The sequence below is a fragment of the Crocuta crocuta genome, unplaced genomic scaffold (assembly GCF_008692635.1).
Source record: "Crocuta crocuta isolate KB4526 unplaced genomic scaffold, BGI_CrCroc_1.0 scaffold24, whole genome shotgun sequence".
NCBI classification, from domain to species: domain Eukaryota; kingdom Metazoa; phylum Chordata; class Mammalia; order Carnivora; family Hyaenidae; genus Crocuta; species Crocuta crocuta.
This window is the reverse complement of record NW_027530974.1, coordinates 14,906,710-14,932,355: the sequence shown is the minus strand read 5'-3', so window position 1 is coordinate 14,932,355 and position 25,646 is coordinate 14,906,710. Positions and strand designations below refer to the sequence as shown.

Here is a 25,646-nt window from a genome sequence, read left to right as displayed (position 1 = left end):
TGCCTGAAACATGAGTGCTTTTACCAGTACTCTTGAATTTGACGCATTTTTATAAAGAAATTGTGGAGCCGGAGGAAATCTACAGAGGATGTAACTCAAACGCCTCATTCTACAGCAGAGAAGCAGAAGAACCAGATGGCCTGTCACATACAGGTAGTTAGTGGCAGAGCCGGGGCTAGAAGCCACGTCTGGTCCATCGCTCTGTGCCACATAGCCTCAGAATTGAAGCAGGCTCAGTATTTTTAAGTTGATTCTTTTTCAATAACCTGTTTCTGCTTTTAGAATCCTATAGGATCCAGCGTGATTTGTAAACTAGCTTGCAAATGAGAAAATAGCCCCCACTTGAAGCACTATGTTAGATAAAATGCTTTGGGCTGCAAGCGACAGAAAATCCAAGTTAATTGGCTTAATAAAGAATTTTATTGGCTCACTTGATTGAAAGTCTAGAGGTCAGCCAGGTCTTACATAAGGACCTGTTGCAGAGCCTAGCCTGTCTTCTGGTGTTCCCACGGCTCTGACCCGCTCCCTGCTCCTTCTGCTCAAGCAGGCTGTGAAATGGTTGTAATAGTATCCATTCTCATCTTACAAGACCAGAGGGAAGGAAGGGCTATCTCTTCCGCACATCTCCGTTAGGGCCAAGGAAACTTACCTGAAGCTCTTAGTAAACTTCCTCTTACCACATGTGATGGTTCATTTATTATCAGTTTGAATGGGCTAAAGGATGCCCAGACAGCTGGAAGAATGTTATTTCTGAGTTTGTCTATGGGCATGTTTCTAGAAGACATTAGCATCTGAACTGGTACATTAAAGAATATCCTCTTCATCCATGGGAATGGGTATCATCCAATCCATTGAGGGCCCAAATGGAATAAAAAGGTGAAAGAAGGGTAAATTTTCTCTGTCCGTCTGAACTGGGACATCTATTTTCTCCTGCCCTCAAGCCTTGACTCTCCTGGTTCTCAGGCCTTTGGACTTGGACTGAATTACATGATCAGTTTCTCTAGTTCTCCAGTTTGCTAATTCCTATAATCTCTCCAAATCTCTCCCCCCACTAGCCTGTCTACTGCCTCATGTGTAGGGGGGGAGGGGGCATGAAACCCTCTGGGAAGCTGTAAGCCTTTTTCTTTTTCTGCTGACTTTCTTCCATATCAGCTACTTGTCTGCTCTGTCTTGCTTGTCTGTGTCTCCCGCTCTGAATTTTTCATGCGGAGTCGGCCAGTTACTGGGATACTTTGCCATTATTTTTGGCTTCCCCGCTCCCAATGACTTGCCTGTATGGTGAGCTTCAATTTCCAGCCCCACTCCCTGGCTTCACAGGGAGACCCAGGGCTAGTTCCTGTTAATGCTTACCAGCTCTACCACAAAGTTTGTAAGGGCCGTGACCCATTCCTGATGTGATCAATCTAGTCATTGGTCAATAATTTCTTAAGATGGAGGGGCGCCTGGGTGGCTCAGTTGGTTAAGCATCCGACTTCGGCTCAGGTCATGATCTCATAGTTCGTGGGTTTGAGCCCCACATTGGGCTCTGTGCTGACAGCTCAGAGCCTGGAGCCTGCTTCAGATTCTGTGTCTCCCTCTCTCTCTGACCCTTCCCTGCTCACGCCGTTTCTCTCTCAGAAATAAATAAAACATTTAAAAAATAATAATAATAATTTCTTAAGATGGAAAATCAGAAACAGTGAAATTGTCTTCCCAGTCGAGACAAGGTTGTTACAGCATTATAGAGCTCAGAAAGACCTTACAAGATGGCTTCATTCAAACTTCTAAACTCCCGTTGTGCTTGGTTTTACCACTCTATAACCTGACTTTGTAAATGTCTTCTTTCTCTCTTGGAAGCTAGTGACTACAAACTCCAAGAGCACTGGGTCTCTGTCCCATGAATCCTCTATCCAGAAGGGTGCCTTGAACACCCTACTAAATACTGATGGACTGAATGAGCGAGAAAATGAACACACTAAGGCCAAGGTCACACAACTAGTCGACAGGTGGCAGCCGGAACTTGGGCTTTTGGGTTCCTTGGGTTTTCTGTATTACAAAAGCCAACTAGCTGTATGTGTTTTTTTTACTGTACCTTCCTTCAGAACATTCTAAAGGATTTTTCAGATTTCTCCTTTCCTTTCATACTCCAGTGGGGACGAAGTACTATTTAACAAAAAGAAAGTATTTCTCAAAGGACTCACTGAGGTAAAGAAGTCACTTCTTCACACAGCTATAGTCAATTTCAAACATTTACCCCATCTGCTTTTCAGATTAAATTTCCCTATTCTCACTCCAAGGCAAAGAAAATGCTGTGAGCTTTGTCAACAGCAAAGAAAACATGGGTGACTACTTTACAGTCAGTTGGTGTACTTATCTTTCAGCATCTATTATGAATCTATTATGAATCAAGCTCTACTGGGCATATCTGTGAAAGAGCGTGTGAAGCTTTCTTGCAGAACAAAAAACAATAACACCCATATTCATGGATTGTGATATTCTGGGATAGCCATATGTGACTTTTGTGTCTTCAAAATATTTTATTCTGTTGATACATAAAAGGTTTGAAAATGTTGTTTGCCCGGCCTCTGCCATTCGGGGAGGCTAGCTGGCAGGCTGAATCTTTTTTTTTTTTTTTTTTTTGCTTCCTATGCAAAAGCTATATGGGAAAGCCCCTTCTTATATAACAAGTTAATCATCTCTTTGAGAGAGAAGATGTGTGCCCTGCTTTCTAGGGCCCCAAAAGGCATGGAGCTTTAACAGAAAGTGACTCTTATAAATTAGAAACCTAACAGGGTTTTGCCAGTGCCCAGTTAGTGACTGTTTTTAATGCCACCATCGAATCGAATAGGGTTCTCCTGCCTCTGGTATATCGACATAAGAATATATTGCATCACAAAGAGAAGGAAGATACGCCGTTACATTTTATTTAGTAATATCCCATCTAGACACAGAAAGGATTTAAGGCACCTTACACAGAGACTTACAGTAAAAGGAGAAAAAACGGAAAACAGGTGAAATGAATGGGGAAAGTGAAGTCAAAGGAAAGTGAGGGCGGTATATGAAATGTGTATGGAATTTGAGATGCAAAGTTTTAAATCAATGCCAGATTTTTTTCAGCTAAGAAATATGCATAGGTGTGCCTTACTTTTGGAGTACCCAACATACACAAACCCAGGCTTTAAGCCAGAGAACTTATGAAGTTAATATTTACATTTCAAAAGCATTTTTCAGTTCACCAAAGAATTCATCACTACAGGCATACGTCCTTTTACTGCATTTGGTTTTATTGTGCTTTACAGAGTGTACTTCTTTTTTAAAGATTAAAGGTTTGTGACAGCACTGCATATAGCAAGTCTTTTTGTGTAATTTTTCCAACAAGATTTGCTCACTTTGTGTCTCTGTCACATTTGGGCAATTCTCACAATATTTCTATTTCATTATTATTATTATTATATTTGTTATGGTCACCAGTGATCAGTGATCCTTGAAGTTACTATTGTTCATTGTTTTGGGGCCCCATGAACCACACCCATTCAAGACGGCAGACCTCAAACATGTTGTGTGTATTCTGACAGCTTAACTGACTGGTTGTGTCCCCATCTCCCTCCCTCTTCTGGAGCCTCCCTATTTTCTGAGACATGACAATATTGAAATGAGTCCAGTTAATAATTTTATGATGGTCTCTAAGTGTTTAAGTGGAAGAAAAAGTCACACATCTCTCACAGTAAATCAAAGGCTAGAAATGATTACACTTAGTGCAGAAGACATGTCTAAAGCCAAGATGGGTCAGGGGTGCCTCGGTGACTCAGTCAGTTAAGTGTTGGACTTAGGTCAGGTCATGACTCAGGTCATGATCTCACGGTTCATGGGTTTGAGCCCCACATCGGGCTCTGTGCTGACAGCTGAGAGCCTGAAGCCTGCTTCCAATTCTGTGTCTCCCTCTCTCTCTGACCCTCCCCTGCTTGCACTCTGTCTTTCTATCTCAAAATAAACATTAAAAAACTTTTCTTATTTTTTTATTTACTTTTTTTTTATCTTACTAGAGTTTTTTTATTTAGAACAGTTACATTTGAAGAAAAAAGAAAAAATACATATATAATAACCCCTATTTCAGTTTCTAGATAATATCAAAACATTGAGATCAGGCTGGAGACAGGCAGGAAGAGAGTTTTTAAAGCATAAACATATGCAGACTTTTCGCCTTACTGGGGAAGTTATAGATGTCTATTTACTTTTTTTAAAATAGTTTATTGTCAAGTTGGTTTCCATATAACACCCAGGGCTCATCCCCACAAGTGCCCTCCTCCATGCCCATCACCCCCCTTACCCTCCCCCAACCCCATCTGCCCTCAGTTTGTTTTCGGCATTCAAGAGTCTCTCATGGTTTGTCTCCCTCCCTCTCCCCCACTATTTTTCCCCTTCTTCTCCCCCATGGTCCTCTGTTAAGTTCCTCCTAATCCTCCTATATGTGCAAACATATGGTATGTGTCCTTCTCTGCCTGACTTATTTCGCTCAGCATAACACCCTCAAGTTCCATCCACGTTGCTACACATGCCCAGATTCCATTCTTTCCTATTGCCGTGTAGTATTCCATGGTATAGATAAACCACATCTTCTTGATCCATTCGTCCGTCGATGGGCACTTAGGCTCTTTCCATGTTTTGGCTATTGTTGAGAGTGCTGCTATGAACATTGGGGTACATGTGCCCCTATGCATCAGCACTCCTGTATCCCTTGGGTAAATTCCTAGCAGTGCTATTGCTGGGTCATAGGGGAGTTCTATTGTTAATTTTGAGGAATCTCCACACTGTAAAAAACTTTTTTTAATTAAAAGTAAAGCCAAGATGGGCCAAAAGCTAGGCCTCTTATGCCATACAGTTAGCCAGGTTGTGTATGCAGAGGAAAAGTTCTTAAAAGTGCTACTCCAGTGAACACACAGATGATAAGAAGGCAAAATATGCTTGTATTGCTCATATGGAGAAAGTTTGAGTGGTCTGGACAGGTCATCAAACCAGCCACGACATTCCCTTAAGTCAAAGCCTAACCCAGAGCAAGGCCTTGGCTCCCACACCTCTATGAAAGTGGAGAGAAGTGAAGGAACTTCAGAAGGAAAGTTGAAGCCAGCAGAGGCTGATTCATGAGATTTGAGGAAGGAAGCCATCTCCATGACATAAAAGTGCAAGAGGAAGCAGCCAGTGCCAACATAGAAGCTGCAGCAAGTTCTCCAGAAGATGTAGCTGAGGCGGTTAATGAAGGTGGCTACACTGAGCCACAGATTTTCAATGTAAACAAAACAGCCTTTTATTGGAAGAAGATGCCATCGAGCACTTTCATGACTAGAGAGAAGTAATTGCCTGGTTTCAAAGCCTCAAAGCACAGGCTGAGGCTGACTCTCTCGTTAGGGGCTAATGAGCTGGTGACTTAGTGTTGAAGCCAATGCTTATTTACCATAACAAAAATCCTAGGGCCCTTAAGAATGATGCTAAATTTACTCTGCCAGTGCTCTATAAATGGAACAACACCGCTGGATGACGGCACATCTGTTTACAACATGGTTTGTGGAATATTTTAAGCCCACTGTTGAGACCTACCGCTCAGGAAAAAAGAGTCCTTTCAAAAGATTACTGTTCATTGACCATGTGCCTGGTCACCCCAAGCTCAGATGGAGATGGACAATGAAAGTAACGCTGTTTTCATGTCTATTAACACAGCATCCATTCTGCAGCCCGTGGATCAAGGAGTCATTTTGACTCACAAGTCTCATTATTTAAGAGATACACTTCGTGAGGCTACAGCTACCACAGTGATTGCCCTGATGCATCTAGCAAAGTCCGTCGAAAACCTTCTGGAAAGGTTGCACCATTCTAGATGCCATTCAGAACTTTCATCATTCATGGGAAGAGGTTAAAATATCAACGTGAAGAGGAATTTGGAAGAAGTTGATTCCAACCCTCATGGATGGCTTTGGGGGAGTTGAGACTTCAGTGAAGGAAGTAACTGCAGATGTGGTGGAATCAGAAGAACTAGATTTAGAAGTGGAGCTTGGAGATGGGACAGAATGGCTACCGTCTCATGATCAAACTTGAAGGGATGCAGATCTGCTTCTTAGGGACGAGCAAAGCATGTGTTTTCTTGAAATTAAATCTATTCCTGGCGACAATGCTGTGAAGATTGTTGAAATGACAACAAGGGATGTAGAATATTCCATAAACTGAGTTGAGAAAACAGCAACAGGATCCAAGAGGATGAACTCTAGTTCTGAGAGAAGTTCTACTGTAGGTACAATGCTATCAAACAGCATCACAAGCTACAGAGAAATCATGAAAGGAAAAGTAAATGGATCAATGGATGTGGCAAAGTTCACCGTTGTCTTATTTTAAGAACTTGTGACAGCCACCCACACCGTCAACACCCACCACCCTGACCAGTAAGCACCCATCCACACCGAGGCAAGACCCTCCACTGTGACCTGCTGAAAGTTCAGATGATATTCAGCATTTTTCAGCAATAAAGTATTTTTAATAGATACATATTTTAGACATGATGTAATTGCACACTTAATAGACTATAGTATAGTATAAACATTTGTATGCACTGGGAAACCAAAAACTTCATTTGACTTGCTTTATTGCAATATTTGCTCTATTGCGGTGGTCTGGAACCCAATCCACAATATCTCTGAGGTGTGCCTATATATTCTTATTTAGTGGTGCTTTTGCATTTAAAATACTTTCATGTTGGGGCACCTAGGTTGCTAAGTTGGTTGAGTGTCCAACTCTTGATTTGGGGTCAGGTCATGATCTCACAGTTCGTGGGATGAATATCACGTCAGGCTCTGCACTGACTGCATGGAGCCTGCTTGGGATTCTCTTCCCCTCCCCCCCGCCTGTCCCCCTCTCAAAATAAATAAATAAACACTACAAAATGCATTCATGTGGATGTAGATAAAAGTTCAGCTTATCTGTGTATGCCATTTCAAATCCTTTCTATGACAGATGTAAGTAAATCAGTTCTATTGCAAAGGACGTGAGTGTACAATATGCACCCATAACTGCCTTAGAGGTATTTAACCAAAAACATATATGGTATGCAAGCAATGGAAATAACAGCATATGCCTCTCCCAGAAGGCCAGGATTCTGTATTCCAATCAACTTTAAGAAGAAATCACACATCTGTAGGTTCTCATCTTAGTCACCTCCTCGTCCTCTAAAATATTCCCATTATATTGTTTGCTAAGTTATAACCTCCTCAAGAATAAGCCTATCTCACCAGATAGCACCTAATTCAACACTGTGAATACAGTAGTCACCTAAAATGTTCTGAATGTTGCATGGGGGAAGGAGGGAACAAATTTCTTCTGATTTCTGAACGGATAGTCCTTACAGGTCAGAATAAGATTCAGATTCTTTCACGCATTTCAACCTGGCAGTAAATCCATGTCCCGCGCTGGTGCTGCATGACTAGGGCTACCAGCACTCGGCTGTGACTTGCAAGGGCAGGGACAGGTTGAAAGCGTAGGGAGATGGGGCAAGAGGAAGCGGCAGCGGCTGCATAATAAGAAGTGACACAGCCGGTCCTGAAATAACACAGAGAAGAGGGTCAGATACAAACAATGAACCATGGTCACCGCCTTGAATGGTCTCAAGGCAAGTAGGAAGTGCTGACCTTTAACCCTTCCATATTTATATTTCAAAAAACAATAGTCTGGGGGCGCCTGGGTGGCTCAGTCCATTAAGCGTTCAACTTTGGCTCAGGTCATGATCTCACGGTTTGTGGGTTCAAACCCCACTTTGGGTTCTGTGCTGACAGCTCAGAGCATGGAGCCTGTTTCAGATTCTGTGTCTCCCTCTCTCTCCACCCCTCCCCTGCTCGTGCTCTGTCTCTCTCTGTCTCAAAAATAAACATTAAAAATTTTTAAGAAAAAAGGCAATAGTCTGTGCAAATAGTCAAATAGTCAACTGCTGTTGACATTTCAGAATTGTTGCCAAAGACTGATTAAAGAGATCTAACTCAGAAGTTTCCAGAAGAGTGCTGGATACTGAAAGCCCATGAGGTCAGTCCTACTACGAATTCCCTTTTAGCTATTTCTTACCATCTGATTTGCCAGTCATTTCCTTGATGGTGTGTGTGTGTGTGTGTGTGTGTGAGTGTGAGTGTGTGTGTTTGTGTGTGAATGAAAATAACCTTCTTCAACTAAAAGAAACCTTCCTTTTTGAGTTTTTACAAAGTCCAAAGAAATTCTGAATTTGAGAGTCATATCTTTAAGAATGCTCCTGGCTATTCTTCAAAGGTAGTTCTTAAAATAGATTAAAAATAATGCGGTCAAGTTAAAAGGAAAGCACTAAAGTTTTGCTTTAATAACTAGCATGCTACTAAGCCAACTCTTAATTTTCATATAAAATCCTTGAACAGCTAAATCCAAAAAAAAAAAAAAAATCTGTGCCTTTAAATATTTTTCCTGCTTGAAGTTTTTTTTTTTGTAATTTGTTTTTGCATTTATTGTTGGATAATGATGTACTACAGAAATATATAAAACACAAGCTGTCTCTTATTCTGTTTGGTGATAAAATGCTCAATTAAAAACAGGTTATGTTGTATGCCCTTGGCATCCTGCACTGATATCGTATTGTTCAGAATAGTACATGTCACCCTAAATAATTTCACATGCATCTGTTTTATTAGTAGGTGCTAATTAAACATGCATCTTGTGGAGTGACTTTACATAAGATCATTTTGCAGTTTCCTGTATTATTTATGTAACACGTTGGGATCTGTGGGTCACAAATCCTACTATAAACTTTTTCTCCTAAAATTATTAATGAAAAGTAAAGTCCCTCTCTAATGGTATTCTTCCAGGCATGCTTGGAAATATATTCTAGCACAAAATTTAAAACAAACAAAAGTGTATTACTAATATACACTGTGTTATCTATCTCCCAGAAGATTGATAAGCCACCACAAATGTTCATTATTAGAGAATAATGCTCTCTTTTCATTGAAGGTCCACAATGAATCCCCAATATCCATCCAGCCTTATTGTTGGGGCCAAAATATCCATGCAAATCGTGGTGAACATAAAGGTGGCTTCAGGTGAGCTTCTCTGGTGTGGGAGCTGCCTCACCTACAGGCTCTCCATCACCCGACAGATCATATGCCCTGATCCAGTCTGGCCAGCAAAGTTCTTCTGTCCCTGGCCTCTTTCCAGACGTGTGTCAAAACTTCAAATCCAGAGCCATTAATTTTTTCAGAAATGGCCACCACCTTTTCTCCTTCCATTCTTCATTCAATGTTACACGTCTATGGTNACCGCGAGATCATGACCTAAGCGAAAGTCGGACGCTTAACCGACTAAGCCACCCAGGCGCCCCACCTTTGTTTTGATTTCTAACTTTGTTGTGCTCCTGGCAACTCAACTCTTCAGAGAAACCCCCTTTCATGACTGCCTCCACCTTGCCTTGGCTCACCTATATCTGGCCTCCAATCCTGAATCCAACCGCAAGCACAGCACAATACTAGGTCAACGTGTCCATTTAGGTGTTCTGGGGCATAGTCAGAGAACAAAGAATGTTGAGTACCCACAAAGAACTAAGTATGTAGCAGCTGGGCTGAGTCATTTTGCAATTAAATGGCCACATTTGAGTAACACTTGTGCAAGCCTTTTGGGTGAACTTGCCTTCAGTGTGAACTTGAGCCACCATGGATTGCTCAACTCAGTGCTCATCCTCAGGAAGCCTTCCCTGACTGCCTGAGCCTTAAGAGTGTCTCTTTTTGTGAATTTATACAGCTCTAATGATCTGTACCAACTGCCAGGAACTTACCATTGTCTGGCATTGAATTATCTTCGTCTTTTTGGCTCTACCTTTACACAGGGACACTCTTCTTAACTAGATGAGGAGTGTATCTAAAATACTTTTATATCTCCCACATTAGGTCATATAAAATAATGAGATAATCCCATAATTCCATCAATTAGACAGTGCAATATGGGGCAATGAGCTATCTATTTGATAACTGGAAATTGAGAAAGAACATGTCTATTGAGTAGGATTAACGGAAAAGGAAGAAAAAGACATTTAGAGGCAGAGTGAAGGAGATAAAAGGGAAGTTCCACTTTATGTTCCTAACAGTCTTGTTTTAACTGAACTTTTCCATTTTGTTTGTTCCACGAGGTTTTCAGAATTACCTTCCTCTGTACATAATTACCCATACTAGACAGTTTAGACAAGAGTCTTCCAAGACTTCCTAACTCCCCCATAAAACAGGCACAACAAAGGTCCCAGGAATTAGGATTTAGAGCCTCCTTACCCCTCTGACAGCTCACGAAATGCTCAACTAAGGTGAGAAGAAAACTCTGCCAATAAATCCTTTCTCATTTCCGTAACTCAACGCAAGCCTCAACAGTCTTTGGAAAGCTAAGACTCATGTTCCGAAGACCACAATGCCCCACTTAGAATGGTTGCAAAGTCAGAAATGCTCTTCTCATTATCAAGAACCGTAATTTGGTTTTTCTTCGAAATAATTTATGCCTCAGAGTGATTAGTCTGCCTTCTTTACATATTCATATCTTTTTGTTAATCTATTATTATGTAGCTCTGTCTTTACCAGTTTAGAAAAAATCCTTTTTAGAAGGACAAGAGCTGGCTTCTTAATGGTAATATTTGATTAACTGCAATAAATGATTCAGCAAACTGTTTACTTTTAAAGATGTAAATGTAAGTGTGAGGGAGAGTTTTCTTTCCAAAATAATGACAGTGGTGCCCAGGAGATTTAGTAAGCCCAGATCCTCTCAAACACTCAGGCCCAGCCTCCATTTGGGGATCTGGTTACAGACTAATAAAGACCTCATCAGCTTACTTTTAGACTGATAGCTGTAAGCTGTCTAATTGCAAATGAGTAGCTGCAAATGTCCAACTCCTCAAAAGCTAGGACAATTTCCTTTAGTCTGTAATTATAAACAGGGGCAAATGAACGTCCATCTGATATGATGTTAAGAAAGAATCCAGAAAAAGAACTGATTGCATGAGCTCTACCTCAAAACCATATCGGATGTGTAGGCCGATGGGTAGATCCAGAGGAAGACCTCTAAAGTTTTACAGTTACTTGGAGCTGCAGAAATTCTAGAACTCAGGACAAGAGGGCACCCCGGAGATAAGATACATTTTTCTCTAATTCTTGGTCTGCTATCTGTGTTCTCACATCTGCCTCAGCCTGATGCTGTCCGCTGAAGTCAGGAGACCCATGTGGCATGCCTCACTCTGCCTTACCCTTGCTGTGTGGCTTGGGAAGCTTTACATCCTCTCCCTGAGCTCCATTCTGAGGTTCTTATTCTGAAAACATGAGGCCACAGGTGCGTTCCCTGTCCACCCAGAAACATAGCCATGAGGATAACACGTGATAATTTTGGAACTGTCTCTGGGTCCTGAAGAGCTGTCTGCCAGTGACAAGACAAGTCTAGGAAGGCCCCCCTCAAGTCCTCCTGTTCACAGAGGTTGCTGTAGACTTGTGTCTCGNCCCCCCCGCCCCCCACCCCTCCGCAAACCCAGGTGCAGAGTCTGCTTCTGATGAGGTCCTCCCCCTCCCCTTTCAACATGATCTTTTCCAAAGTTCTTTGGAACTTCCCAACATGGCCTTCATCCAAAACGTAGTGTCCAGCTCCTTTCTGAATCACTCCCAGAAGTCCTAGGCTAGACCCGTACAGCACGTGCTCAATCCCTTGTCCTTAAATTCTGACAAGGACACAGCTTCAGGCTTTGGCTTGCCTAGAAAGGATTTGAGAGCAGTTGATATGTAAAGGTGATGTAGACTGTATGATTCTAATCTATTGTAAAGTAGCCACTGCCAAGGTCATTTGCCTTGATTATCCCTGTGNTTCACTGGACCTTCTGAGAAACCCTGTTCTAACTTTGGATGGCTCCAATGATTGAACTAGAACATGAGTCCCAATGTGGTCCAAGTGCTACTCAACAGAAGTCTAATCACTGTTCTGCATAATAATTATATACATATTTAAAGACATTTCCAGGGCACCTGGGTGTCTCAGTTGGTGGAGTGTCCAACTCTTGGTTTCAGTTCAGGTCAGGATCCCAGGGTCGTGGGATCAAAGATTCTCTCTCTTTCCATCTGCCTTTCTCCCCTGTTCACATACTCTCTCTGTCTCTAAAATGAAATTAAAAAAAAAAAAAAAGCCATTTCCTTTTCTGTCAAAAAAATTGTTTTTCCCTACAGTTTCTTGTAGATATATTGCCTAATTCTGCACTGCTTTGTTTTCTTCTCTCTAAACACATTCAGTTTTCCTAGCTTGATTGTAATATGAATAATAATGGCTAATACTAATAATATTCAGCTAATAATCTGCCAATTCCTCAACAAGATTATGATGAGTGATTTTGTGAAGGTCCAAATACAGACTAAGAAAGAATGTCCAAAATGTAGCTTATTTCCTTATCTGCAAGCTTAAAACATTATCAATGAGAGAAATCAATTGTCTTTGATGTGATTTGTTCTTAGTGAATCAGAGCTAGTTCCTGTTGATCACAGCTTCTTCTGTAAATAATCTCTCTTAACATCTTGGCCAGAATCCACTTTTATTCCTTTTCTGGAAATCAGAATGGCTTCTCAGTTTTTGAACATCCCTCTTTCCCTCTAATTCTTCACAGATTAATGACAATGTCCCAGTGATCTCATTTACAACATTGCTCATTTTTATCTCTTGCTAAGAGATGAAGAGAGGAACACCATTTGGATTGAAGAATACATGCATCTGACTATGTGTGTCCAGCATAGGCACTTCTTCCTATGGACACCTATTTCTGAGGTCCCAGATTTCTCTCTGGAGGGAGGCTGGTGACAGCAGCCTCGACTATCTTGAAAAGCCAGAATCCATACCCCTCTTTGTTCATTTCACGCATGGTTCAAAAGAGCGTGCATTATTTCCTGGTAGTCTTGGGTCCACAGCAGGTGTAGAAGGGACAAGAATCATGAGCGGAATCAAGAGGGATAAGCAAGTAAATGAGGGATGAAATGAATGAAAATTAGAACCTGTGCTTTAAAAACTTCCCAATGTGCAGCACCCCTGGAAAAGAGACAGAACTATATTTGTCTCTGTACTTCTCCACTTTGGTTTGGCATAATCTGCAATATCGCTTCTCCGAGGGAGAGGACAAGTGTCTGCCGGTCTGGATTAAGACGCATTAACAGAGGAAGCATATGGTCATTTACACAGTGCTTGTTCCCACACTGCGCCAAGGTTAACAAATTAATAACGAGGAACCGTGCTGCATAAATGTTGAACCTTATTAAGCATGAGATCGTCACTCTGAGCCATCTTTATTTTACAAGAATCTCAATGAAAGAAATTCAAGCCCCACTTCCATACATACGCACTGAAAGTCATTCCTGTAATAGCTGATCATACTTTTGTGGCCACACAAGAGCAGTTTCTTTTACTGGAAGATGGGAAAGACAGATTCTGTTCTAGAAGAGTTTTATTGAGATGGTATTGGAAGGAACAGTGTTACTTATTGAAGTACTGCGTTGCATTTTCCTTTGTTCTTTCAACAGGTTAGTAATTACAGAAGTAGCGATTAGCCTTGACAGAGAATACACAAAACGATAAATGGATACTGTGTGCGGTGGAGGGGCTCTGTGTTGCCAAGCTTATAATTTTCAGTCGGAGCTAATTATCTTTATTATACTGCATGACTCTTTTTTTCGTGAATTATGAGTGGAAAAGTGCTGAATAGAAATTTTTTTCCAAAGTGCCCTGAACTGCTCAGGAAAATGGAAATCACAAACAATGAAAAGCTTGTTAGACAATGAGAGCGATCATCTATAAAGGGATTCTGAAGGAACTTCCCTTTTCCTGCACCATAGAAATGTAAAGTGCTTATCAGAAAATGATCTGGGGGGGGTGGTGTTTTTGTTTTTGTTTCAGTTTTGCCAAGGGGATGATAAGGGAGAAAGAGCCGAGACTCTGGTCCCAGCCTCAAGCAAACCAGCAGGAAGAAAGATGGAAAGGCTTGAATATTTGCGCAGGGCCAGGAAAAGGGCGGGGAGGAGGCTGTGTGTAGACGCAGGGGCAGGATGAAATCAATGTAACCTGCCTATTCAAGCAGTTAAGTCCCCAGGGGCCAGAGGGCTCAGTGTGAGGAAAGGCACGGAGATCCTGCCTGGTCCAAGCGCCACCTGGGAACTGATCTGAGCCTAGAGACTTGGAGTTTTCAATGCAGTTACTACAACCTTTTCTCTTGTTTTTGCTTCTGCATTGCCCCCTCCATTATGGGGATGCATATGAGCAAAATTCCACAGATGGTGCATGCTTTTATGAGCTCAGTCCTGAAATTCGGTTTGAAATTTCCCCAGTGTCCTCTGTGCTTCTGTCTTTGCAACAGATGCACTTAAATGTTAGCAATTTATTTGCGGCCTGTGCTACAACCAGAGCTAAAGAGGGGAGAGAGAGGCTGAGGGACCAGCCTGGCCTGGGGATCCATAGCCCAGTCGCTGCAGAGGCATGAAGAAGGCTTCCTTTCTGCAGGCCCAGGCAGTAAGCCCCACAGAGATCAATTTGTCTTCCCCTCCGCTTCAAGTCTGTTCTATGAATAAGACGCTCAATCCAATTATTCTCGAGGAAGTTCTCTGCTTTCTTTAGCCTATCTTGCTTCGTTTTCCCACATGACAACGTCTCATTTTCTGTTGTTACCATTTAGCATGCCTCCAGCTTGCAGACGGAAAGGATGGAGAGAAGTTCATGGGAGTCCAGGAGGAGGCAGATTCTTTTTTAAGGACACCAGGAGCTCTGTAAGGTGACACCATCTAAGAACACAGCTCTGGCTTCAGGGTAACATGTGAGTCAACCCTTTTATTTAGGATGTCAACAGTTAGATGCTCATTTAGCGGGACTAAAATATTCTCGAGCACAAAGTTATGGGCTTTCTGTGTGGGTTTGGAAATGTCAGCCCAGATAAGCAGCCAATTAACAAGAGCATAATGTTATCTTCCGCTAAAGCACTCATCCCACATGTGGTTAGGAAGGTGACATGCAATCTCCCAGATAGGGACATGCACTAGGAAAACATAATTATGGCTGGTACAATATACTGGGGAGAGGAGCCACTTCCATTATTTCACTGGGATAAAATTCCAGTTATGCTTGTTATATTGTTACATAGGTCAGATATGCCACTAGCCAAACAGTCCGATTCCGTTCCCAGTCCAGGGGTATTGGGGGAGCCGTTCACAACCTTCCATCCCTGATACAAAGCGAGTCTCATCACCTTCTTTGTAGTTTCAGTTCACCTTTTCCGCAAGGCCCGTCATTAAAATGAAGATATTCCAATGTCACTAAGTCCACGTTTCTAATTATCATTCCCTCCAATGAGTTAGCTTGGATTTGAAGTTCCTTTAATGGGCAGCATGGTGATTTTGCCCCCGCTCTTTGCTTCTCCGATGACCTACGCTAGTGATTTAAGTCTAACCCTCAACACCCTCATCCATAAAATGGGAACACTAATAGGACTTCATTTAAAGTTCCTTAAACCTCTGGGCTGGAATGTGGCTCACACACCTTCAGCAAGAGGCTACACTGGTGTCCGCTGCCTACACACAGGCAGACGGGCTTATAGGTCTGGTCTCCAGTGGCCTGGTCGGTAAGTACAAAGCTGTACACCTGTCACTCACTCGCCCAATCATGCTGGCAAAAATTGCTTTTCAAAGGAATTCCATTATAAAATGTATCAAAAGCTTAGTTTCTGGCGTGCTAAGAGCTTGTAATAAATTATTGTTATTTATAACAATAAGAATTATTATTATATTATTATCACTATGGTTTTAAATAATAACTAATAATATTTCTATTTAAATAACCAGTAAATAAAACCAATAAATAAAAAACCAATAAATAAATAAGGTGAATTTATATTTAAATAATTACATAATTAATAATTCTATTTAAAGAATCAAATATATGTTTAAATAGGAATTTAATAAGGTTATTTATAACTATTATTATTTGATATGCAGCATGGTCATTTAAAACAAAGCAACATGCCTTACATAATAATGCCAATATTATACTCCTGTATTAGAAAATGACAATAATGCATCCAGCTGTAGCCCTCATCATTTGCAAACTGTTAAGTAGAGAGTGTCCATATGAGTATGGATATGAAATAAGTTCGAAATGGAGAATGACTTTCTAAAATCCAGATAGGATCATATCACACGCCTGCTTCACACCTTCAATGGCTCCCATCATTCTTAACGTTAACCCCCAAAACTCCCAGTGAGACCTCGGGAGGCCCTCACGACTGAGGTCCCGCCTCCAAGCAAGGGCTCCCTGACCTCAATATTCTCCCTTCCCCTCAGCCACCCCAACAGCTAGCACCTCCACAGCCTTCTGATAGGACTTTTCTCCCGGAAGTGCGGAGCTGGGTGTCCCTGCGGTCTGGTCTTCCAGCTCAGGGGAAGGTTTTTAGTTTAGTTTTTGTTTCCTGTCAAAGAATTCTTTAGAACTGCCTCATTTCTTCTCCCTCACTAGCCCTGGAGCTCTGTGAGGGCCGGTGAGCCCTGAATTCACCACCGCGTAAGCACTATGTACTTAGGGTTCATTTACATAACAAATTTTCTTGTGTCTCTACATACGCAACACTAAATCCTCCATCCTCTGTAATGTGAGCCACATAGCTCAAATGGATTAGTAATTTAAAAATAGATTTAGCCTAATACACATACATGCCATTCTGCTCAGACCTGGCTTATTCTATTACCTTATGGCATTAGGAAATTCTAGGTGGAGGTCAAGGTTTGGGACATCTGCCAATAACTTTACACAAGTCCACGTTTACCCTGAACCACAACGTGCCTTTGTGACACGGGGCCAATGAGACACAATCCGGTGAGAGCTGTGGGATACATCCCAATGCTTATTAACATCATTGGGGCGCTAGGGGAGGAGAATGAAGCCCCTCCCACCAAGCCACCCTGGGACCCCCATCGGGCTGCCTTCCTGCCAGGACCTCCTGACCCGATGGGACGTCTCTGATTGGCTTTGAGAGCTGACAGGTGCACGCTGGCCTCCCAGACATCCCAACTTCACCTCCCCATTAAGTGTGGGCAGCCAGCTTCCTGGAAATTCCAGAACACGGGAGCGAAGAGTGCTGGAAGGCTGCTGATCCTCAGAGGGGGTTCTGGGTTGTCAGGAGATGGTAGCAGATGGTGCCGTTCCCCACTCAATTTCAACACCTGAAGTTCAGATTTTCTGATTAAGGGAAGGAGGCTTTGTGTTACTTGTTGACAGTTATGAGCTATAAGCATGTTTAAATCTCCCTGCAAACTGTATCTGTTATGCCCAAATAACTCTGCAAAGGTTTACAGCCTGCTCAGAAGAGTAATTCCTGACGTTACTAGATTTTTAAACAGCTGCGATGTGGTGATCGTAGACGTGGCGCACATAAATCCCCAGACAGTCATAGATTTTGTTAAGGATGTACCTCAACTGTAAAAGTGAGAGGGACCCGTCTTGTTTATGCTCCTCGCTTATTGTTTGCTTGGCTCAAAGTCAGGTTACCATCAACCGAAAGGACAGAACATGAGTCCATGACTAAGAAAACTTAAAAAGGCTCAGATATAGCTGCTTTTAGCTTTCTGAATGGCTGGCGCCCACTTAAAATAACAGATGCACTAATATTTCCCCCGTGTTACACAAATGCTAAGGGCAGTAGAAAGCTGATCTTCTCATATTTCTTAACAGTTTTAGTTCAATTATGACCCTGCCCTGCAAATGCTAAGATCTGCTGGAGCTTTTTACTATAATTATTTTGCTACTGGCCGAAACTGACACAAAATCAGTGAATGGAAGAAGCCTGCCCTCCTTTTTCCAAGACTGTGAGACGTCTGCTAATTTCTCCAACAGGGCAGATTAATTATATTAATGTGTCAACATAATTATGATAAGGATATGAATAAAATGAATGTATAGGAATAAAATGTATGTGCCTGTGTAACTGTTGAATTCTGCCCTTGGGGAGAAGAAGTCTGGTGTTTATGTTTAGTGATTTTTTTATCTCCAATCTGTCAGAAGCAATGATCATACTGTTACAGTTAAAATGCAATTCCCCCTTCAGACAGACAAGCAGAAAAGCCATGTATGTCCCAGAATATTCTCCACCAGGGGGGGTGTCCACGTTGGCAGGGAAGGTCAAAGAAATAGTGTTAAAGTCATTAGTAAGGTTATAAAAACAGAAGGTTCTCCAGATCTTCTCTATTATCTTACTCTTCCTCCAAATGCCCACACAATGCCCCAGTGTGAGGCTGGGGACTGGGGACTGAAAGAGTGTGGTTAGACTGTAAAGTTGGCTGTTTCTGGGTAGTAACTCAGGATGCCCTGTACCTTGCCTGGCATTATAAACAAAGGCAAGCAAAGGTCTGCCTGTTGGAGGAGCGCCCCACCTTGTAAATCACCGTGGTGACTTGAGCAACTTCAGCTCTCGGAATGGAGTCACTATGTTCAGGCACTGTCCTGGTGGTGTGAGCTACCTGCCTCGGACTTTCTTTTTATATCCTTTTAATTACTTGTCTTCCTGCCATTTTTGTGGTTTGTGCTCAAGTCCTTTCAAAAAAAAGGTTTTTTAAATTTTATTGTGATAAGAATACTCAACCTGAGACGTACCTTCTTAACAGATTTTTAGGTGGACAATACTGGCTGGTTAACCGTTAGCCCCAGAGTCATATGGCAGATCTCCACAATCCATTCATCTTGCATTACTGAAGCTTCGATACCCACGGATCGCCACCTTATTTTCTCCTTCACTTCACCCCCAGCAACCGGTTACGCTTTTGCTCTCTGCTTCTCCAGGTTGGACTATTTCAATTTATTCTTACTTTCTTAACTGTTTCCTTTTGATAGAGAGTGTGGGCAGGGATGGGGCAGAGAGACAGAGGGAGATGGGGGATCTGAAGCGGGCTCCATGCCAACAGCAGCAAGCCCATTGTGGGGCTCGAGCTCATGAACGGCGAGATCATGACCTGAGCTGAAATCAGACGCTCAACTTACTGGGCCAACTAGGCACTCCTGGGTTTGACTATTTTAGATACCTCATACAAGTGGAATTATGCAGTAATTGTCCTCCTTGATGGCTTTCCTCTTGCTTCGGACCCATCAACTTTCAGTCCATGGGCTAGAGAGCCACTAGGAGACAATAAGTTGAGCTCCAAAGGCTAAAGGCTCTTGAGCAGTGATCTGCTGTGGGGAGCTGGGTTTTACATTCCTCTTGGAAACACACATCACCCTCTCCCAAAGCAGCTGTGCCAGTGAGCACTGGTTTTTGCTGACCCAGGATTCCTCCAGGACAGAAGAATCTTTGAACCTTAAAACCAGGGTTGTCTATGCAACTATTAAAGACTTCCGAGACTTCTTTACAAGGCTGACATTACATCCTCGATTCTCTAAATTGCTCTGTTTTATTAGCTGTAAAATAGTTCTGTGAAGGGTCTGCTGGTTCGATCAAACACAGGTCTCTTCCCAGCAAAACTCTGGTTCTATTTACATGGGGACTTCGTTATTGGATCTCCATATCCTGGACAACGAGGGCTTAGTTTTGTTCATTGGTTTTGTTGTGTTTTGACTGAGTGACAGCCTTTTACCTGAAGTTCCAGATTTACTTGAAGAATTTGAAATAAAATTAAAATAAATTTGCCTGAGACTTTTGGTTTGGCTTCATAATTTTTTTTCTGGTGAAAAAAATCTTTTTTACTTGTCATGACCAACAGCCTTTGTTAATTACGGCTGTTGGTTCATGTGGTGTGGTGTGGGAGTGAGTCCTTTAGACTTTTACATACATCTCAGTAAACCATGACAAGTAAGCCATCAGTTAAGTTATAAACATTTTGAACTACAATATTCTGAAATTAATAAAACACTAACTTGTGAAAACATATATTACAAAAATCAAATGGACTGTCTTTATAGCACCATAGATTTATTAACTTTAAAAAAGCAGCTAAGCATTGCTTTGTTTTTATTAAGGTACAACTGACATAGAACATAATGTGACTAGAACAGAGTGACTTGATATTTGTATTAGATATCATATTGCAGATATAATGAATCGACATTATATTGCAAAATAATCACCACAATAAGTCCAGTTGACATCTATCACCATACATAGTTACAAAAAAAATCTGTTTCTTATAATGAGGACATTAAAGATCGACTTCCTTAGTGACTTTCAAATAGGCAATGCAGTGTTATTACCCGTAGAAATGGGTAACCGCTGGCCATTTCAAAATGATCCCAGTTGAAGAAATAGATTCAGTAAATGGGATACTGTTTATCCTGTAATGATACTAACCTAGTACTTATGTATATTTTAAGCACTGAGTAAAATAATCTTCTGGTCTCTCATCATTACAGAAAATCGGCTGAGTCTCTGAGGGGAAAGTATTATAACCGCCTCCCTGCCCCCCTGCCCCCCGCCTGAGACACACACACACACACACACACACACACACACAGAAACACAGACACACAAACACATACCATACACACACACAGTGCATCTTTGGACAATACCCTGGAAGGCATCTCTAAAGGTGCTTAGCGCTAATTAGCAGCTTCTATGAAGATCCTTACTTGTGGAATTACTTACAGGGAGTCAGGCATGCCTTAGAAGGGTGCTGAGTATTCTTTAGTAGCTTATTGAGAACTTGTAGCTGCCTTTTAAAGATAACTTCTATTTTAAAAGAAGCAAACAGGGGCACCTGGGCGGCTCAGGCGGTCAGTTAAGTGTGCGCCCCTTGGTTTCGGCTCAGGTCGTAATCTCACAGTTTCATGAGTTCAAGCCCCAAGTCAGGCTCTGCGCTGATAGCTTGGGCTTCTCTCTCTCCCCCGCTCTCGGTCCCTCCCTCGCTTGTGCGCTCTCTCTCTCTCTCTCTCCCCCTCTCTCTTTCTCAAAATAAGTAAGATTGAAAAAAATAAAAGAAGAAACAAACAACAGTGGGAATATTTACAAAAATGTCTGAAAAATATGTACACGTTTAGAAACCCAGCGTGTAAGTTTACTAATGTCAGTGGCACAAGAATGGGACTTAGATGAAAGCGAACTACACTCTGTCCGTGTCCCATCGGGAGCTGTTGTGACATGTGCACTCAATCTCAGTTCTCTGGGGCTCATTTTCCTTCCTGGCAAAGGGAGATAACGTTTTCCCGCCTCCTGCGGTTATTAGAAGACCAATGCGTGAGGATTGACATGAAGCACTTTGAAAAGTTGAGGTCGCCGAGTAAATGCAATATCTCATTATGAAAATAATCCATACTCTGAAATGTCTGAAGTCATTGAAAAACAGATTGTTTGTAAAAATAATATGCCTAGAAAGGTCAGGAAGTAAGTTCTAAAGATGCACACGTTCTTCTTTAAAAATATAGGTTCGCGGCCATTTTTGGGTAGTTGGGTGCCTCTCCAATTCTCTTGAAGAAACGAGATTCCCTTCAGTGAATGGTTTAAATCGCATAGGCCTAAGAACTGAAGCACACATTTTTCTAGAAGTTTAACTCAGTGAGACGCTTTCCCATCCTAGAGTGGTTTTCTAGTCTTGCCTTTTCTTTCCTTTTAGTTTTGTTCCCCAATTATATAAGCAACATATGATTATTTTAGAAATTTGCAAAACAGGGAAAAGCAGAGAAAAAGAAAATAAAATTGCCCATCATCTCATTATGTCTCTTAAAAGTTACCCAACTTCAGAAGTAAAAGGTCCCCCTTCATGCCCCCAGTCCCAATCACCAGCAGAACCAGTGGTGTGCCCGGGGGCATAAGTACCCTCTCATTCTTATCCAAACATTGCTGGCCCATCAACAGAACATCCACACATGGACAATAATAATCAATTCCAGCTGCTTTAGAGTCTTCCAACTCTGTACCATATAAAACCATAGCTTCGCACATATTTTTCCGGCTTTGTCCATCTGAAATTATATTTTAGTTAAGAGCTTTTTAACTTGATTTATACCTTTTATAGATTGCCACAGATGGAAAGTGGCCTCCGTTTGTGCTCTGGCCCCAGGGTCCCCAAATGCATGGGGCAAGGCTGCACCAGGGAGCCCCCACGGCACATGCTCCCTCATCTCCGGGGCTCTGGCTGGCCCTACAGAACCCCTCAGCTGCCGTCTTGTGCTCCATGCCGACCCTAGTCCAGATCTTCTCTAGAAACACTGAGGCAGTGAATGGAAGACTCAAAGGAAACAGAGCAAAGAGGAGAAAGTGAAGAAGATAGAAAGGGACCCAACAGTACATTTATCCCTATGCTAATCATTAGGATACTGTATTATAAAAGTTTTTTGACTTACCCATTCCTGAATGAGACTGCGAGCTTGTGAAGACACCGGCTGGATCACGTTCCAGGTACAACACACGCTCCGAACAAACAATATGTTGAAGCAGTGAAATGAAGGGCTGAACAAAACCAGCGAGGGTCCTGAAACCCTAAAGTGGAAATAGAGAGTTATTTACCATTCTCATAAGCTGACAATTCTGAAAGCCGACCTCTGAAACGATATGAGTAAGGTGCCTTTGGCCACCTCATTTCAGGTGCATATCTTCCAGGGTGTTTGTGAAAATATCAGTGTTCTTAGCATACAGTCAAATGTGAGGTTTTTACCCTAAAAATGACCACTAACATGGAATGCTATAGTGGAAGTTGTAACAGCTTTTAAAAATTAATGCATCATGCATATAGCTGAGGTCAAACTTTTGTTTTGGACACTGTGGGTGTATTATCAAACTCAACTGTTTCTTCTCGTGTGCGATTGCCTATCAGCCAGAACTGTGATTTTTGACCCTGGGAAGTAATAACGCAGTAAGGAATCAGAAGACAGCAAGTTGTAAGTAAAGTAGGTGAGGGTCTGTTCATGCATTTTAAAGGCAGGTAAAACAAGTCGTGTCAGCCAAATTCAGAGTGAAGTTGCTAGTGTTCATAAAATGACAGCCAAAAATCTAGGAGGAGAGCTTTCTACTGGCAGACCCGGATTGACCATTTTTATCTCCGGGATCAATGTGTACACAATATAAAGGAAATCATAAAGCAAAAACAAGCGTTGCTGAAATACAGGGATCAATGTCTCAGCTTGCCTTTTGCAATCGTAGTATCGGCCACGTGGCTGGGCTTGGATTTTCCTACCTATAATCTGGCAGTTCCATTTTAGGGAATGTATCCCGAGGAAAAACTCAGTAAGATGCACAGATACACAAAGATGCTCATCACAGCATCAGTTATATTAGTGAAACACTGAAAACAATGTTAATGTCTTACTCTCGGAGAGTGGATCCATCAAATGCTGCGTATTCATAGGATGAAAGATTATAAAACCACTAAAAATCTGGGAGTAGGAGGACATGAAATTGTGAGGGGAAAATAATCATGGTATATTCCACAGCATATTGTTAAATGAACAGTTTGTAAAACAATCTACAATGTGATTCTACCGTCTTTTTAAAATTCCTAGGTATGCATAGAAAACTGACTAGAATGATATATAGCAACATGTAAAAAAATTTTTTTAATGTTTATTCATTTTTTTGAGAGACAGAGTATAAGTGGGTGGGGGAAGGGACAGAGAGAGAGAGAGAGAGAGAGAGAGAGAGCCAGAATCCAAAGCAGGCTCCAGGCTCTGAGCTGTCAGCACAGAGCCCAATGCAGGGCTCGAACCTACAAACTGTGAGATCATGACCTGAGCTGAAGTCGGATGCTTAACCGACTAAGCCACCCAGGTGCCCTGATATATAGCAACATTTGACAGTGGTTTTCACTGGGCCATATTAGAAGAATTTTTAGTTCCATATTTGGACCTTTCTCTATTTTATAAACTGCCTACAATGAACTTGTGATAAAAAAAAAAAAAGTATTATTTTAAGAAAGGATTCCCTGGGGCGCCTGGGTGGCACAGTCGATTAAGCGCCCGACTTCAGTCAGGTCACAATCTCATGTTCTGTGGGTTCGAGCTCTGTGTCAGGCTCTGTGCTGACAGCTCATATCCTGGAGCCTGTTTCAGATCCTGTGCCTCCCTCTTTCTCTGCCTTTCCTCTCTCACACTGTCTCTCTCTCTCAAAAACAAATAAACATTTAAAAAATTTTTTTTAATAAATAAAAAAGGATTCCCCGATTCCAGCATTTCAGTTTGGGCATTGAAGATGATCACATTCTACACTTGACTCCCATTCTGGGAAGTTCCCCACCCGATGCCCTCTTTGCCCACTTTGTGTTGATGGGATGTCTGTTTACCTTACTCACTAGATTGTTTGCTCTTCTGATGGCTGAATTTGTGTCTATTTCATTTTCATGGTCCCAAGAGGAAAGAAAGAAAAACGCAGAAGACCATCAGAGGTTTTCTCAAAGATCCAGACAAAGTTAATCAGCAGAAATCCTGAATTCCATGCTACCACAGAACATGTCCTCCATCTTCTCTTCTGGGGCGCGGAACAGCGACTTCGGTTAAAACATCATAGCAAACACAATGTGATAGCCTCCTGCTGTATCTGTCTAATTTACAAACACTTTTGTAAGCATTTTCCTGTTCACTGGAAAGGCATAGCACTCCGGTTTCCATAAATAGTTGATTAAACATGGTAATGGTGGCCATTTCAATAAAACACAGAGCTTTAGTCCCTTGTTCAGAATACAATCCTCATCAGTACATTATTTCAAAGAGAAATCCCATCTTTTTAATCCTTTTCCAGGAACCTTCCCCCTCCGTGAGTCTCCCACCGGGGTTCTGTGTTCTCCACAGGGGTGGGGGTGGGGTGGGAGGGGCGCCCGTCCCTCTACGTGAGCCCTTGAGTGGCCTTGGTTGTAAAGATGCCTTTAGGAGATTTTTGAGCTCCAACTGGAGTCACAGTCACCAAGGGCGTTCCCTGGAATGTCTGTGGCAAGTTTAGACACGTGCATGTGGCAGGTAATTAGCGACAAAACAACTAGTCTAGACGGGACGTTTCTGATTCCAGCCCACCCAGCCAATCGATACGCATTAATCATTACACGCTTATTGTTAACGTGATTCAGCTTCAGTGACTCACTGGGAACACACACAGGACAGTCTGTTGTGACTGGAGACGGGCATGAGGGCTGAAGGAATTAAGAAACATATTTTGCCTAAAGGTGCGGAACCCTCCAGTGATGAGTGAGAAGAGCCCAATGGTGAGAGGGAGAGCAATGCAAGTTAATAAGGAATTTGGGGGGGCGCCTGGGTGGCTTAGTCGGTTAAGAGTCCGACTTTCGCTTAGGTCATGATCTCGCGGTTCGTGGGTTCGAGCCCCGCGTCGGGCTCTGTGCTGACTGCCAGCTCGGAGCCTGGAGCCTGTTTCAGTCTGTGACTCCCTCTCTCTCTGACCCTCCCCTGCTCACGCTGTCTCTCTCTCTCTCTCTCTCTCTCTCTCCTAGAAATAAATAAAACATTAAAAAAAAAATTTAAAAAAAAATAAGGAATTTGGGGAAGCTTGCGGACGGCTCCTTCCTCGCCTCATCTTCATGGCTAAGTTAGCACGCGGCATATGCTGCTCGGCATTGTAATTACTTTTCATTTACAGATGCCTTGTGCTTCCAACTCAGGTTATACGCTCCAGAAGGGTCGGGGCCACATTGTTACCGACTGGGTCTCCAGCACCTACCACCCAGCCTCGG

At 42.2% G+C, this 25,646-nt stretch overlaps 1 long non-coding RNA gene across 1 annotated transcript; it reads left to right on the top strand.

Annotated features, from left to right (window-relative positions):
• Positions 1-24,599, top strand: LOC144236437 (uncharacterized). The gene is made up of 4 exons (XR_013336539.1): positions 1-153; positions 14,687-14,824; positions 18,657-18,831; positions 24,320-24,599. It is a non-coding gene; the product is annotated as an uncharacterized LOC144236437 (long non-coding RNA).
• Positions 24,600-25,646: the final 1,047 nt, after the last annotated feature.